At 44.3% G+C, this 13,604-nt stretch overlaps 1 long non-coding RNA gene across 1 annotated transcript in view; it reads left to right on the top strand.

Annotated features, from left to right (window-relative positions):
* Positions 1-7,851, top strand: part of LOC145861450 (uncharacterized) — a 43,053-nt gene extending 35,202 nt beyond the window's left edge. The window contains exon 2 of the long non-coding RNA XR_014381259.1: positions 3,920-7,851. This is a non-coding gene — a long non-coding RNA (uncharacterized LOC145861450). The remainder of the gene's footprint in view (positions 1-3,919) is intronic.
* Positions 7,852-13,604: the final 5,753 nt, after the last annotated feature.

Genomic DNA, 13,604 nt, shown 5'->3' with positions numbered 1-13,604 from the left:
CCTTCTACACTGTCAGAACCTTTTTACACTGTCAGAACCCTTCTACACTATGTCAAGACACTTCTACACTATGTCAGGACCCTTCTCTACTATGTCAGGACCCTTCTCCACTATGTCAGGACCCTTCTACGCTATGTCAGGACCCTTCTACACTATGTCAGGACCCTTCTAATCTATGTCAGGACCCTTCTACACTATGTCAGGACCCTTCTACACTATGTCAGGACCCTTCTATACTTTAGGAAATCTTCTACACTAGAAGAGAAAGAGAGAGAGAACGAGAGGAGGAGAGAGAGAGAGAGCGAGAGAGAGAGAAAGAGAGAAAGAAACAGAGAGAGGAGGAGAGAGAGAGAGAGAGAGAGAGGTGAGGCAATGAAGGATAGAGTAGTCAGAGGAAGAGAGTGCCAGAACTCAGTGAGTGCAGCTAAATCTCTCAGAGCTCAGTCAATAAAACAGAGGGCTCTTAGAAAACAAACCCTTCTACACTGTTAGAACCCTTCTCCACTATGTCAGGACCCTTCTACACTATGTCAGGACCCTTCTACACTGTCAGAACCCTTCTACACTATGTCAGGACCCTTCTACACTATGTCAGGACCCTTCTACACTATGTCAGGACCCTTCTACACTGTCAGGACCCTTCTACACTGTCAGGACCCTTCTACACTGTCAGAACCCTTCTACACTATGTCAGGACCCTTCTACACTATGTCAGGACCCTTCTACACTATGTCAGGACCCTTCTACACTGTCAGAACCCTTCTACACTATGTCAGGACCCTTCTACACTATGTCAGGACCCTTCTACACTATGTCAGGACCCTTCTACACTGTCAGGACCCTTCTACACTGTCAGAACCCTTCTCCACTATGTCAGGACCATTTTACACTATGTCAGGACCCTTCTGCACTATGTCAGGACCCTTCTACACTATGTCAGGACCCTTCTACACTGTCATAACCCTTTTCCACTATGTCAGGACCCTTCTACTCTATGTCAGGACCCTTCTACACTGTCAGAACCCTTTTACACTGTCAGAACCCTTCTACACTATGTCAAGACACTTCTACACTATGTCAGGACCCTTCTACACTATGTCAGGACCCTTCTACACTATGTCAGGACCCTTCTACAATGTAGGAAATCTTCTACACTATGTCAGGACCCTTCTACACTATGTCAGGACCCTTTTACACTATGTCAGGACCCTTCTACACTATGTCAGGACCCTTCTACACTGTAGGAAATCGTCTACACTATGTCAGGACCCTTTTACACTATGTCAGGACCCTTCTACACAGTAGGAAATCTTCTACACTATGTCAGGACCCTTCTCCACTATGTCAGGACCCTTTTACACTATGTCAGGACCCTTCTACAATGTAGGAAATCTTCTACACTATGTCAGGACCCTTTTACACTATGTCAGGACCCTTCTACACTATGTCAGGACCCTTCTACACTGTAGGAAATCGTCTACACTATGTCAGGACCCTTTTACACTATGTCAGGACCCTTCTACACAGTAGGAAATCTTCTACACTATGTCAGGACCCTTCTCCACTATGTCAGGACCCTTTTACACTATGTCAGGACCCTTCTACACTATGTCAGGACCCTTCTACACTGTAGGAAATCGTCTACACTATGTCAGGACCCTTTTACACAGTAGGAAATCTTCTACACTATGTCAGGACCCTTCTACACTATGTCAGGACCCTTCTACACTATGTCAGGACCCTTCTACGCTGTAGGAAACTTTCTACACTATGTCAGGACCCTTCTCTACTATGTCAGGACCCTTCTCCACTATGTCAGGACCCTTCTATGCTATGTCAGGACCCTTCTACACTATGTCAGGACCCTTCTAATCTATGTCAGGACCCTTCTACACTATGTCAGGACCCTTCTACACTATGTCAGGACCCTTCTCCACTATGTCAGGACCCTTTTACACTATGTCAAGACCCTTCTACACTATGTCAGGACCCTTCTACAATGTAGAAAATCTTCTACACTATGTCAGGACTCTTCTCCACTATGTCAGGAACCTTCTCCACTATGTCAGGACCCTTCTCCACTATGTCAGGACCTTTCTACAATGTAGGAAATCTTCTACACTATGTCAGGACCCTTCTCCACTATGTCAGGATCCTTTTACACTATGTCAGGACCTTTTTACAATGTAGGAAATCTTCTACACTATGTCAGGACCCTTCTCCACTATGACAGGACCCTTCCACACTATGCCAGGACCCTTCTACACTATGTCAGGACCCTTCTACACTATGTCAGGACCCTTTTACACTATGTCAGGACCCTTATCCACTATGTCAGGACCCTTTTACACTATGTCATGACCCTTCTACACTATGTCAGGACCCTTCTACAATGTAGAAAATCTTCTACACTATGTCAGGACTCTTCTCCACTATGTCACGACCCTTCTCCACTATGTCAGGACCTTTCTACAATGTAGGAAATCTTCTACACTATGTCAGGACCCTTCTACACTATGTCAGGACCCTTCTACAATGTAGGAAATCTTCTACACTATGTCAGGACCCTTCTCCACTATGTCAGGATCCTTTTACACTATGTCAGGACCCTTTTACAATGTAGGAAATCTTCTACACTATGTCAGGACCCTTCTCCACTATGACAGGACCCTTCTACACTATGCCAGGACCCTTTACACTATGTCAGGACCCTTCTACACTATGTCAGGACCCTTATACAATGTTGGAAATCTTCTACACTATGTCAGGACCCTTCTCCACTATGTCAGGACCCTTTTACACTATGTCAGGATCCTTCCACAATGTAGGAAATCTTCTACACTATGTCAGGACCCTTCTATTCTATGTCAGGACCCTTCTCCACTATGCCAGGACTCTTTACACTATGTCAGGACCCTTCTACACTATGTCAGGACCCTTCTACAATGTAGGAAATCTTCTACACTATGTCAGGACCCTTCTACACTATGTCAGGACCCTTCTACACTATGTCAGGACCCTTCTCCACTATGTCAGGACCCTTCTACACTATGTCAGGACCCTTCTCTACTATGTCAGGACCCTTCTACACTTTAGGAAATCTTCTACACTAGAAGAGAAAGAGAGAGAGGAAACAGAGAGGAGGAGAGAGAGAGAGAACGAGAGGAGGAGAGAGAGAGAGAGCGAGAGAGAGAGAAAGAGAGAAAGAAACTGAGAGAGGAGGAGAGAGAGAGAGAGAGAGAGAGAGAGAGAGAGAGAGGTGAGGCAATGAAGGATAGAGTAGTCAGAGGAAGAGAGTGCCAGAACTCAGTGAGTGCAGCTAAATCTCTCAGAGCTCAGTCAATAAAACAGAGGGCTCTTAGAAAACAAACCCTTCTACACTGTCATAACCCTTTTCCACTATGTCAAGACCCTTCTCCACTATGTCAGGACACTTCTACACTATGTCAGGACCCTTCTGCACTATGTCAGGACCCTTCTACACTATGTCAGAACCCTTCTACACTATGTCAGGACCCTTCTACACTATGTCAGGCTGGTTTGGCACAGTGATGTCGAAAGCATCTACTGTAAGTTATTCATCCTGACAGTGAGTTTAGCTCAGAGCTCAGCAGAGGTTATGTCCCCTGTGTCACTATGGTATGGTCTTAAGGTTTTTTCCTGTGGGTTCATTTCCTGTTCCTGTTGCCGTCCGATATGACCATTCAGAGCCATACAGCTGCACCGATACGTACTATAGCTTTGTGTGGCATTTTCCTATTCCAAGTCAAATAATTAGCCTGAAGAGAAACAATGTGTTATTTATAAACAAAATGGCTGGATTGGGATTGAAAAAGTACGGAGATATCTAGGTGAAAAACACAAACTGGACCTCACTGTCTACTGGAACTAGAATACTGTTTTCTTCTCTGGTTTTCAGGTGGTGAAAGATGAGCAGTCCTTTGCTGTATGACGCTTCCTGAAACACCCCGCGGTATACCATCCTCCGACCGCTGGAGACCTCCTCAGCTAACAAGCATCGGATAGAAAACACCATCACTGTCTTTTACCTCTGAGAGGAGAAACGGATGAAATTCACAATGGAAAAGATGAGAAAACATGACTCACTGGAGGACAGGGCTCTGACATGCCTTTCCATTAGGGACAACATCACTGACAGGATATAGAATACTCTACCTGGACAACATCACTGACAGGATATAGAATACTCTACCTGGACAACATCACTGACAGGATATAGAATACAACATCCCTGACAGGATATAGAATACTCTACCTGGACAACATCACTGACAGGATATAGAATACAACATCCCTGACAGGATATAGAATACTCTACCTGGACAACATCACTGACAGGATATAGAATACTCTACCTGGACAACATCCCTGACAGGATATAGAATACTCTACCTGGATAACATCACTGACAGGATATAGAATACTCTACCTGGATAACATCACTGACAGGATATAGAATACTCTACCTGGACAACATCACTGACAGGATATAGAATACTCTACCTGGATAACATCACTGACAGGATATAGAATACTCTACCTGGACAACATCACTGACAGGATATAGAATACTCTACCTGGACAACATCACTGACAGGATATAGAATACTCTACCTGGATAACATCACTGACAGGATATAGAATACTCTACCTGGACAACATCCCTGACAGGATATAGAATACTCTACCTGGACAACATCACTGACAGGATATAGAATACTCTACCTGGACAACATCCCTGACAGGATATAGAATACTCTACCTGGATAACATCACTGACAGGATATAGAATACTCTACCTGGATAACATCACTGACAGGATATAGAATACTCTACCTGGACAACATCCCTGACAGGATATAGAATACTCTACCTGGATAACATCACTGACAGGATATAGAATACTCTACCTGGATAACATCACTGACAGGATATAGAATACTCTACCTGGATAACATCACTGACAGGATATAGAATACTCTACCTGGACAACATCACTGACAGGATATAGAATACTCTACCTGGATAACATCACTGACAGGATATAGAATACTCTACCTGGATAACATCACTGACAGGAAATAGAATACTCTACCTGGACAACATCACTGACAGGAAATAGAATACAACATCACTGACAGGAAATAGAATACTCTACCTGGACAACATCACTGACAGGATATAGAATACTCTACCTGGATAACATCACTGACAGGATATAGAATACAACATCACTGACAGGATATAGAATACTCTACCTGGATAACATCCCTGACAGGATATAGAATACTCTACCTGGACAACATCACTGACAGGATATAGAATACAATATCACTGACAGGAAATAGAATACTCTACCTGGATAACATCACTGACAGGATATAGAATACTCTACCTGGACAACATCACTGACAGGATATAGAATACAATATCACTGACAGGAAATAGAATACTCTACCTGGACAACATCACTGACAGGATATAGAATACTCTACCTGGATAACATCACTGACAGGATATAGAATACTCTACATGGATAACATCACTGACAGGAAATAGAATACTCTACCTGGATAACATCACTGACAGGATATAGAATACAACATCACTGACAGGATATAGAATACTCTACCTGGATAACATCACTGACAGGATATAGAATACTCCACCTGGATAACATCACTGACAGGAAATAGAATACACAATGCATCTGACAGAGATTTAAACCAGGTGGACAACACTGTGTCTGATATGGACAGGAGACACCAGCACTGCTCTGATGACCTGCAGAGAAGAGAGGAGACAAACAGACAGAGATTTAAACCAGGTGGACAACACTGTGTCTGATATGGACAGGAGACACCAGCACTGCTCTGATGACCTGCAGAGAAGAGAGGAGACAAACAGACAGAGATTTAAACCAGGTGGACAACACTGTGTCTGATATGGACAGGAGAAAGCAGCACTGCTCTGATGACCTGCAGAGAGGACAGGAGACAAACAGACAGAGATTTAAACCAGGTGGACAACACTGTGTCTGATATGGACAGGAGACAGCAGCACTGCTCTGATGACCTGCAGAGAAGAGAGGACACAAACAGACAGAGATTTAAACCAGGTGGACAACACTGTGTCTGATATGGACAGGAGAAAGCAGCACTGCTCTGATGACCTGCAGAGAGGACAGGAGACAAAGAGACAGATGTACAGAAGACGTTACTTGAATCGCCTTCCACATACACGTGAATAATGTATAGTCATCTGTAAACCCACTGATCCTGGTGCCCTTTGCTTAATGTATTCAACATGACCCCGGGACAACTTACTCCTTCTAAGGCTGAGAAACAGGTGTGTGAAAATATATGACAGATAATGACAACAATACGACGGGGGGTTTCTGTATGCAGACATTGAATAATATAATGTTCTGTATAGATATGACAACAATACGACGGGGGTTTTCTGTATGCAGACATTGAATAATATCATGTTCTGTATAGATATGACAACAATACGACGGGGGTTTTCTGTATGCAGATATTGAATAATATAATGTTCTGTATAGATATGACAACAATACGACGGGGGGTTTTCTGTATGTCGACATTGAATAATATAATGTTCTGTATAGATATGACAACAATACGACGGAGGGTTTTCTGTATGCAGACATTGACTAATATAATGTTCTGTATAGATATGACAACAATACGACGGGGGTTTTCTGTATGTCGACATTGACTAATATAATGTTCTGTATAGATATGACAACAATACGATGGGGGTTTTCTGTATGCAGACATTGAATAATATAATGTTCTGTATAGATATGACAACAATACGACGGGGGTTTCTGTATGCAGACATTGAATAATATCATGTTCTGTATAGATATGACAACAATACGACGGGGGTTTTCTGTATGCAGACATTGACTAATATAATGTTCTGTATAGATATGACAACAATACGACGGGGGTTTTCTGTATGCAGACATTGAATAATATAATGTTCTGTATAGATATGACAACAATACGACGGGGGTTTTCTGTATGCAGACATTGAATAATATCATGTTCTATACCAAAACATATTCTTGAAAACAAGTACAGCATGTAAACCAGAAATAAAGGCAGATCATAGTTTTAATTCTGTGTCAACAAACTGTTCTAAAAATATGTATCTTGTTCTTCTCGGCTCTGTTGGCTGGTGGAGTTGCTTCATTGTTAAATCTATATTTTTTTTAAAGGTATGATAAATATATATATATATATATATATGTTTTATATGAAAAAGGGATTGGTTTAAAACTGGAGATTTTATTTGATAGATTTATAACATTCAATTATGTTTTTATTTTTTTTACATTTCTTTTATGTTGATAAAATGTTTTGCCTTGATGAGAACATGGCAGGCAGGTAGAGGGTGACTAAAAACAAAATGGCTTCCTTTCAAAACAATCCCGTTCCGTGTTCACGTGCTAATCGGAACTTGGACATTTCAGACATGCTAACTGGTTGTGGTTACACACGCGCCCGCGTTCAACCAGTTAGAAAGTCTGAATTTCCTAGTTCCGACTAGCAAGTGAACACGGCGTTAAACCCCCCCATTTTCCGCGCAGGGATATGACATCATCAGTATGAATCTGCTGCAGGTGTTTTGACGAATGTTTATATGTTGTTGTTTAAAATAATTTAAATGATTTTTTTTTTTTTTTATCATTTAAATGATTGATTGTTTTTTTAAAACATTTAAATTATTAATTTAATTTTTTTTTTTTTATCATTTTAAATGATTGATTGTTTTTTAAATTTTTATCATTTTAATGATTGTTTGATTTTTTAAAACATTTAAATTATTAATTTTATTTTTTAATTTGTATCATTTTAAATGATTGATTGTTTTTTAGTTTTTTAATCAGAATGCTGTATCTCTGTTAATTGATTGAAGGCATCTACCTCAGTGTCCGCATCACGTTTCATTTCCAACAGCAGCTGTGACCCCTGGGGTCGTGTTCCAATGGAAGACAACAGGAAGGGGACTACCTTGAGTTGAACAATAAGAAACACCCACCCCGTGTTAACTATGTCACCCCGTGTTACCCCGTGTTAACTATGTCACCCCGTGTTAACTATGTCACACCGTGTCACCCCGTGTTAACTATGTCACCCCATACCACCCCATGTTAACTATGTCACCCCGTGTTAACTATGTCACCCTGTGTTAACTATGGCACCCCATGTCACCCCGTGTTAACTATTGTCACCCCGTGTCACCCCGTGTTAACTATGTCACCCCATGTCACCCCGTGTTAACTATGCACCCCGTGTCAGGCCCAGTTAAAACAACCAGTAATGCCCTATTCGATGCAGCATTGTGATAAACCCTACTGTCTCCCTGGACTGCAGTACAACATCAACCCAGTACACCATCAACCCAGTACACCATCAACCCAGTACACCATCAACCCAGTACACCATCAACCCAGTACACCATCAACCCAGTACACCATCAACCAGTACACCATATTATACAGTGGTATAGATATCACCATATTATACAGGGAACTCATCACCATCGACCCAGTCAGATGTACTGGTATAGATATCACCGTCGACCCAGTCAGATGTACTGGTATAGATATCACCATCGACCCAATCAGATGTACTGGTATAGATATCACCGTCGACCCAGTCAGATGTACTGGTATAGATATCACCCATCGACCCAGTCAGATGTACTGGTATAGATATCACCCATCGACCCAGTCAGATGTACTGGTATAGATATCACCGTCGACCCAGTCAGATGTACTGGTATAGATATCACCGTCGACCCAGTCAGATGTACTGGTATAGATATCACCGTCGACCCAGTCAGATGTACTGGTATAGATATCACCGTCGACCCAGTCAGATGTACTGGTATAGATATCACCGTCGACCCAGTCAGATGTACTGGTATAGATATCACCGTCGACCCAGTCAGATGTACTGGTATAGATATCACCGTCGACCCAGTCAGATGTACTGGTATAGATATCACCGTCGACCCAGTCAGATGTACTGGTATAGATATCACCGTCGACCCAGTCAGACGTACTGGTATAGATATCACCGTCGACCCAGTCAGACGTACTGGTATAGATATCACCGTCGACCCAGTCAGACGTACTGGTATAGATATCACCGTCGACCCAGTCAGATGTACTGGTATAGATATCACCCATCGACCCAGTCAGATGTACTGGTATAGATATCACCCATCGACCCAGTCAGATGTACTGGTATAGATATCCCCGTCGACCCAGTCAGATGTACTGGTATAGATATCACCGTCGACCCAGTCAGATGTACTGGTATAGATATCACCGTCGACCCAGTCAGATGTACTGGTATAGATATCACCGTCGACCCAGTCAGATGTACTGGTATAGATATCACCGTCGACCCAGTCAGATGTACTGGTATAGATATCACCGTCGACCCAGTCAGATGTACTGGTATAGATATCACCGTCGACCCAGTCAGACGTACTGGTATAGATATCACCGTCGACCCAGTCAGATGTACTGGTATAGATATCACCATCGACCCAGTCAGATGTACTGGTATAGATATCACCATCGACCCAGTCAGATGTACTGGTATAGATATCACCCATCGACCCAGTCAGATGTACTGGTATAGATATCACCCATCGACCCAGTCAGATGTACTGGTATAGATATCCCCGTCGACCCAGTCAGATGTACTGGTATAGATATCACCGTCGACCCAGTCAGATGTACTGGTATAGATATCACCGTCGACCCAGTCAGATGTACTGGTATAGATATCACCGTCGACCCAGTCAGATGTACTGGTATAGATATCACCGTCGACCCAGTCAGATGTACTGGTATAGATATCACCGTCGACCCAGTCAGATGTACTGGTATAGATATCACCGTCGACCCAGTCAGATGTACTGGTATAGATATCACCATCGACCCAGTCAGATGTACTGGTATAGATATCACCCATCGACCCAGTCAGATGTACTGGTATAGATATCACCGTCGACCCAGTCAGATGTACTGGTATAGATATCACCCATCGACCCAGTCAGATGTACTGGTATAGATATCACCCATCGACCCAGTCAGATGTACTGGTATAGATATCACCGTCGACCCAGTCAGATGTACTGGTATAGATATCACCATCGACCCAGTCAGATGTACTGGTATAGATATCACCATCGACCCAGTCAGACCTACTGGTATTTGACTTCCATCATTACAGACATCCAGTGTCTACAGGGCAGGACAGGGCCGTACGGGGCAGTAGGGGGCAGTAAGGGGCAGTAGGGGCAGTATGGGGCAGTAAGGGGCAGTATGGGGCAGTATGGGGCAGTAGAGGGCAGTACGGGGCAGTAGGGGGCAGTATGGGGGCAGTAGGGGGCAGTAAGGGGCAGTATGGGGCAGTACGGGGCAGTAGGGGGCAGTATGGGGGCAGTAGGGGGCAGTAGGGGGCAGTAAGGGGCAGTAGGGGGCAGTAAGGGGCAGTAGGGGGCAGTGCAGGTCACAAATGGCGGGAACGGGAAAGAACGGGTCGGGATCATAATATAGTGGAAGCCCAAATATTCACTTCACTGTGCTGAGTCTCTTCACGTCATTCCACACCTACTGATCCCATCTCCCTCCCCCAGCACTGAGCCATCTCACACCCATCTCCCTCCCCCAGCACTGAGCCATCTCACACCCATCTCCCTCCCCCAGCACTGAGCCATCTCACACCCATCTCCCTCCCCCAGCACTGAGCCATCTCACACCCATCTCCCTCCCCCAGCACTGAGCCATCTCACACCCATCTCCTCCCCAGCACTGAGCCATCTCACACCCATCTCCCTCCCCCAGCACTGAGCCATCTCACACCCATCTCCCTCCCCCAGCACTGAGCCTCAGAGGGCTGGAACAGGCTAGCTAGCCAGGTCAGAGTGCATTACCAGCTAAGTGCACAGCTAAGGCTGACCACAGGTCTATATATATATATGTCTCTCAGTGTGACCATGCCAAACTCTCCTTCACAACAGCTGCTGGGCTAGTTAGGAGAAACAAGCTATTTTCATACAGGAGGGAATCAACAGGTTTGGAATATTGATTCTGACTGGAGATTAGATGCTTTTCTTATGATTTTTATTTTAAAGTTCATATGATTGTTGCCATTGTTGAGACATTTCCTCTTTAATTTGTGATCTGTTTTTGATGAATAAACATTTTATTATTATTGATTGTTGATATTTTCATGAGGCAGCTGCATGCGTGTGTGTGTGTGTGTGTTTTTACGCTTGACGAATGTATATCACAGAGGAACATTGACATTACCCATGGTTCCTTGCTCCATCTTGACAATGCCGCCTTCTCTCTCTCTCTCTCTCTCTCTCTCTCTCTCTTCATTTCAAGGGGCTTTATTGGCATGGGAAACACATGTTAACATTGCCAAAGCAAGTGAAGTAGATAATATACAAAAGTGAAATAAACAATAAAATTTTACATTTAACATTACACTCACAGAAGTTCCAAAAGAATAAAGACATTACAAATGTCATAGCATGTCTATATACAGTGTTGTAATGATGTGCAAATAGTTAAAGTACAAAAGGGAAAATAAATAAATATAAATATGGGTTGTATTTACAATGGTGTTTGTTCTTCACTGGTTGACCTTTTCTTGTGGCTGCAGGTCACACATCTTGCTGCTGTGATGGAACACTGTGGTATTTCACCCCAGTAGATATGGGAGTTTATCAAAATTAGATTTGTTTTCTAATTCTTTGTGTATCTGTGTAATCTGAGGGAAATATGTCTCTCTAATATGGTCATACATTGGGCAGGAGGTTAGGAAGTGCAGCTCAGTTTCCACCTCATTTTGTGGGCAGTGTGCACATAGCCTGTCTTCTCTTGAGAGCCAGGTCTGCCTACGGCGGCCTTTCTCAATAGCAAGGCTGTGCTCACTGAGTCTGTACATAGTCAAAGATTTCCTTAAGTTTGGATCAGTCACAGTGTTCAGGTATTCTGCCACTGTGCACTCTCTCTCCCTCTCCCTCCCTCCCTCTCACAGTCCCTCTCTCTCTCTCTCTCTCTCTCTCTCTCTCTCTCTCTCTCTCTCTCTCTCTCTCTCTCTCACAGTCCCTCTCTCTCGCAGTCTCTCTCTCTCTCTCTCTCTCTCTCTCTCTCTCTCTCTCTCTCACAGTCCCTCTCACAGTCTCTCTCTCTCTCTCTCTCACAGTCCCTCTCACAGTCCCTCTCTCTCTCTCTCTCTCTCTCTCACGGGCCCTCTCACAGTCCCTCTCTCTCTCTCTCTCTCTCTCTCTCTCTCTCCCTCTCCCTCCCTCCCTCTCACAGTCCCTCTCTCTCTCTCTCTCTCTCTCTCTCTCTCTCTCTCTCACACAGTCCCTCTCTCTCGCAGTCTCTCTCTCTCTCTCTCTCTCTCTCTCTCTCTCTCTCTCTCTCTCTCTCTCTCACAGTCCCTCTCACAGTCTCTCTCTCTCTCTCTCTCTCTCACAGTCCCTCTCACAGTCCCTCTCTCTCTCTCTCTCTCTCTCTCTCTCTCTCTCACAGTCCCTCTCACAGTCCCTCTCTCTCACAGTCCCTCTCTCTCACAGTCCCTCTCACAGTCCCTCTCACAGTCCCTCTCTCTCACAGTCTCTCTCGCTCTCTCACAGTCTCTCTCTCTCTCTCTTACTCTCGCTAACAGTCTCTCTCTCTCTCTCACAGTCCCTCTCACAGTCCCTCTCACAGTCCCTCTCTCTCACAGTCCCTTTCACAGTCCCTCTCTCTCACAGTCCCACTCACAGTCTCTCTCTCTCTCTCTCTCTCTCTCACAGTCCCTCTCACAGTCTCTCTCTCTCTCTCACAGTCCCTCTCTCTCACAGTCCCTCTCACAGTCTCTCTTATTCTCTCACAGTCTCTCTCTCCTCTCTCTCTCTCTCTCTCTCTCTCTCTCTCTCTCTCTCTCTCTCTCTCCATGCTAAAGCATGAATCTAAAATGTGTTTCGGTGTCAGTGGAGGAGAATAAGAATGGTACTCAGATCTCCAATATGACCTACATAAATCAGACACTGTGGTGTGTAGTCTGTCTGTCTGTCTGTCTGTCTGTCTGTCTGTCTGTCTGTCTGTCTGTCTGTCTGTCTGTCTGTCTGTCTGTCTGTCTGTCTGTCTGTCTGTCTGTCTGTCTGTCTGTCTGCCTGCCTGCCTGCCTGCCTGCCTGCCTGTCTGTCTGTCTGTCTGTCTGTCATACTACAGCCCCCACATTACTCCCCCACATTACTCCCCAATGCTCTCACCGTACTGCAGCCCCCACATTACTCCCCAATACTCTCACTGTACTACAGCCCCCACATTACTCCCCAATACTCTCACTATACTACAGCCCCCACATTACTCCCCAATACGCTCACCATACTACAGCCCCCACATTACTCCCCAATACTCTCACCATACTACAGCCCCCACATTACTCCCCAATACTCTCACCGTACTACAGCCCCCACATTACTCCCCAATACTCTCACCGTACTACAGCCCCCACATTACTCCC

Source organism: Salmo salar, chromosome 17, assembly GCF_965601325.2.
Source record: "Salmo salar chromosome 17, fSalSal1, whole genome shotgun sequence".
Lineage (NCBI taxonomy): Eukaryota > Metazoa > Chordata > Actinopteri > Salmoniformes > Salmonidae > Salmo > Salmo salar.
This window is presented reverse-complemented; position numbering and strand designations above follow the sequence as displayed.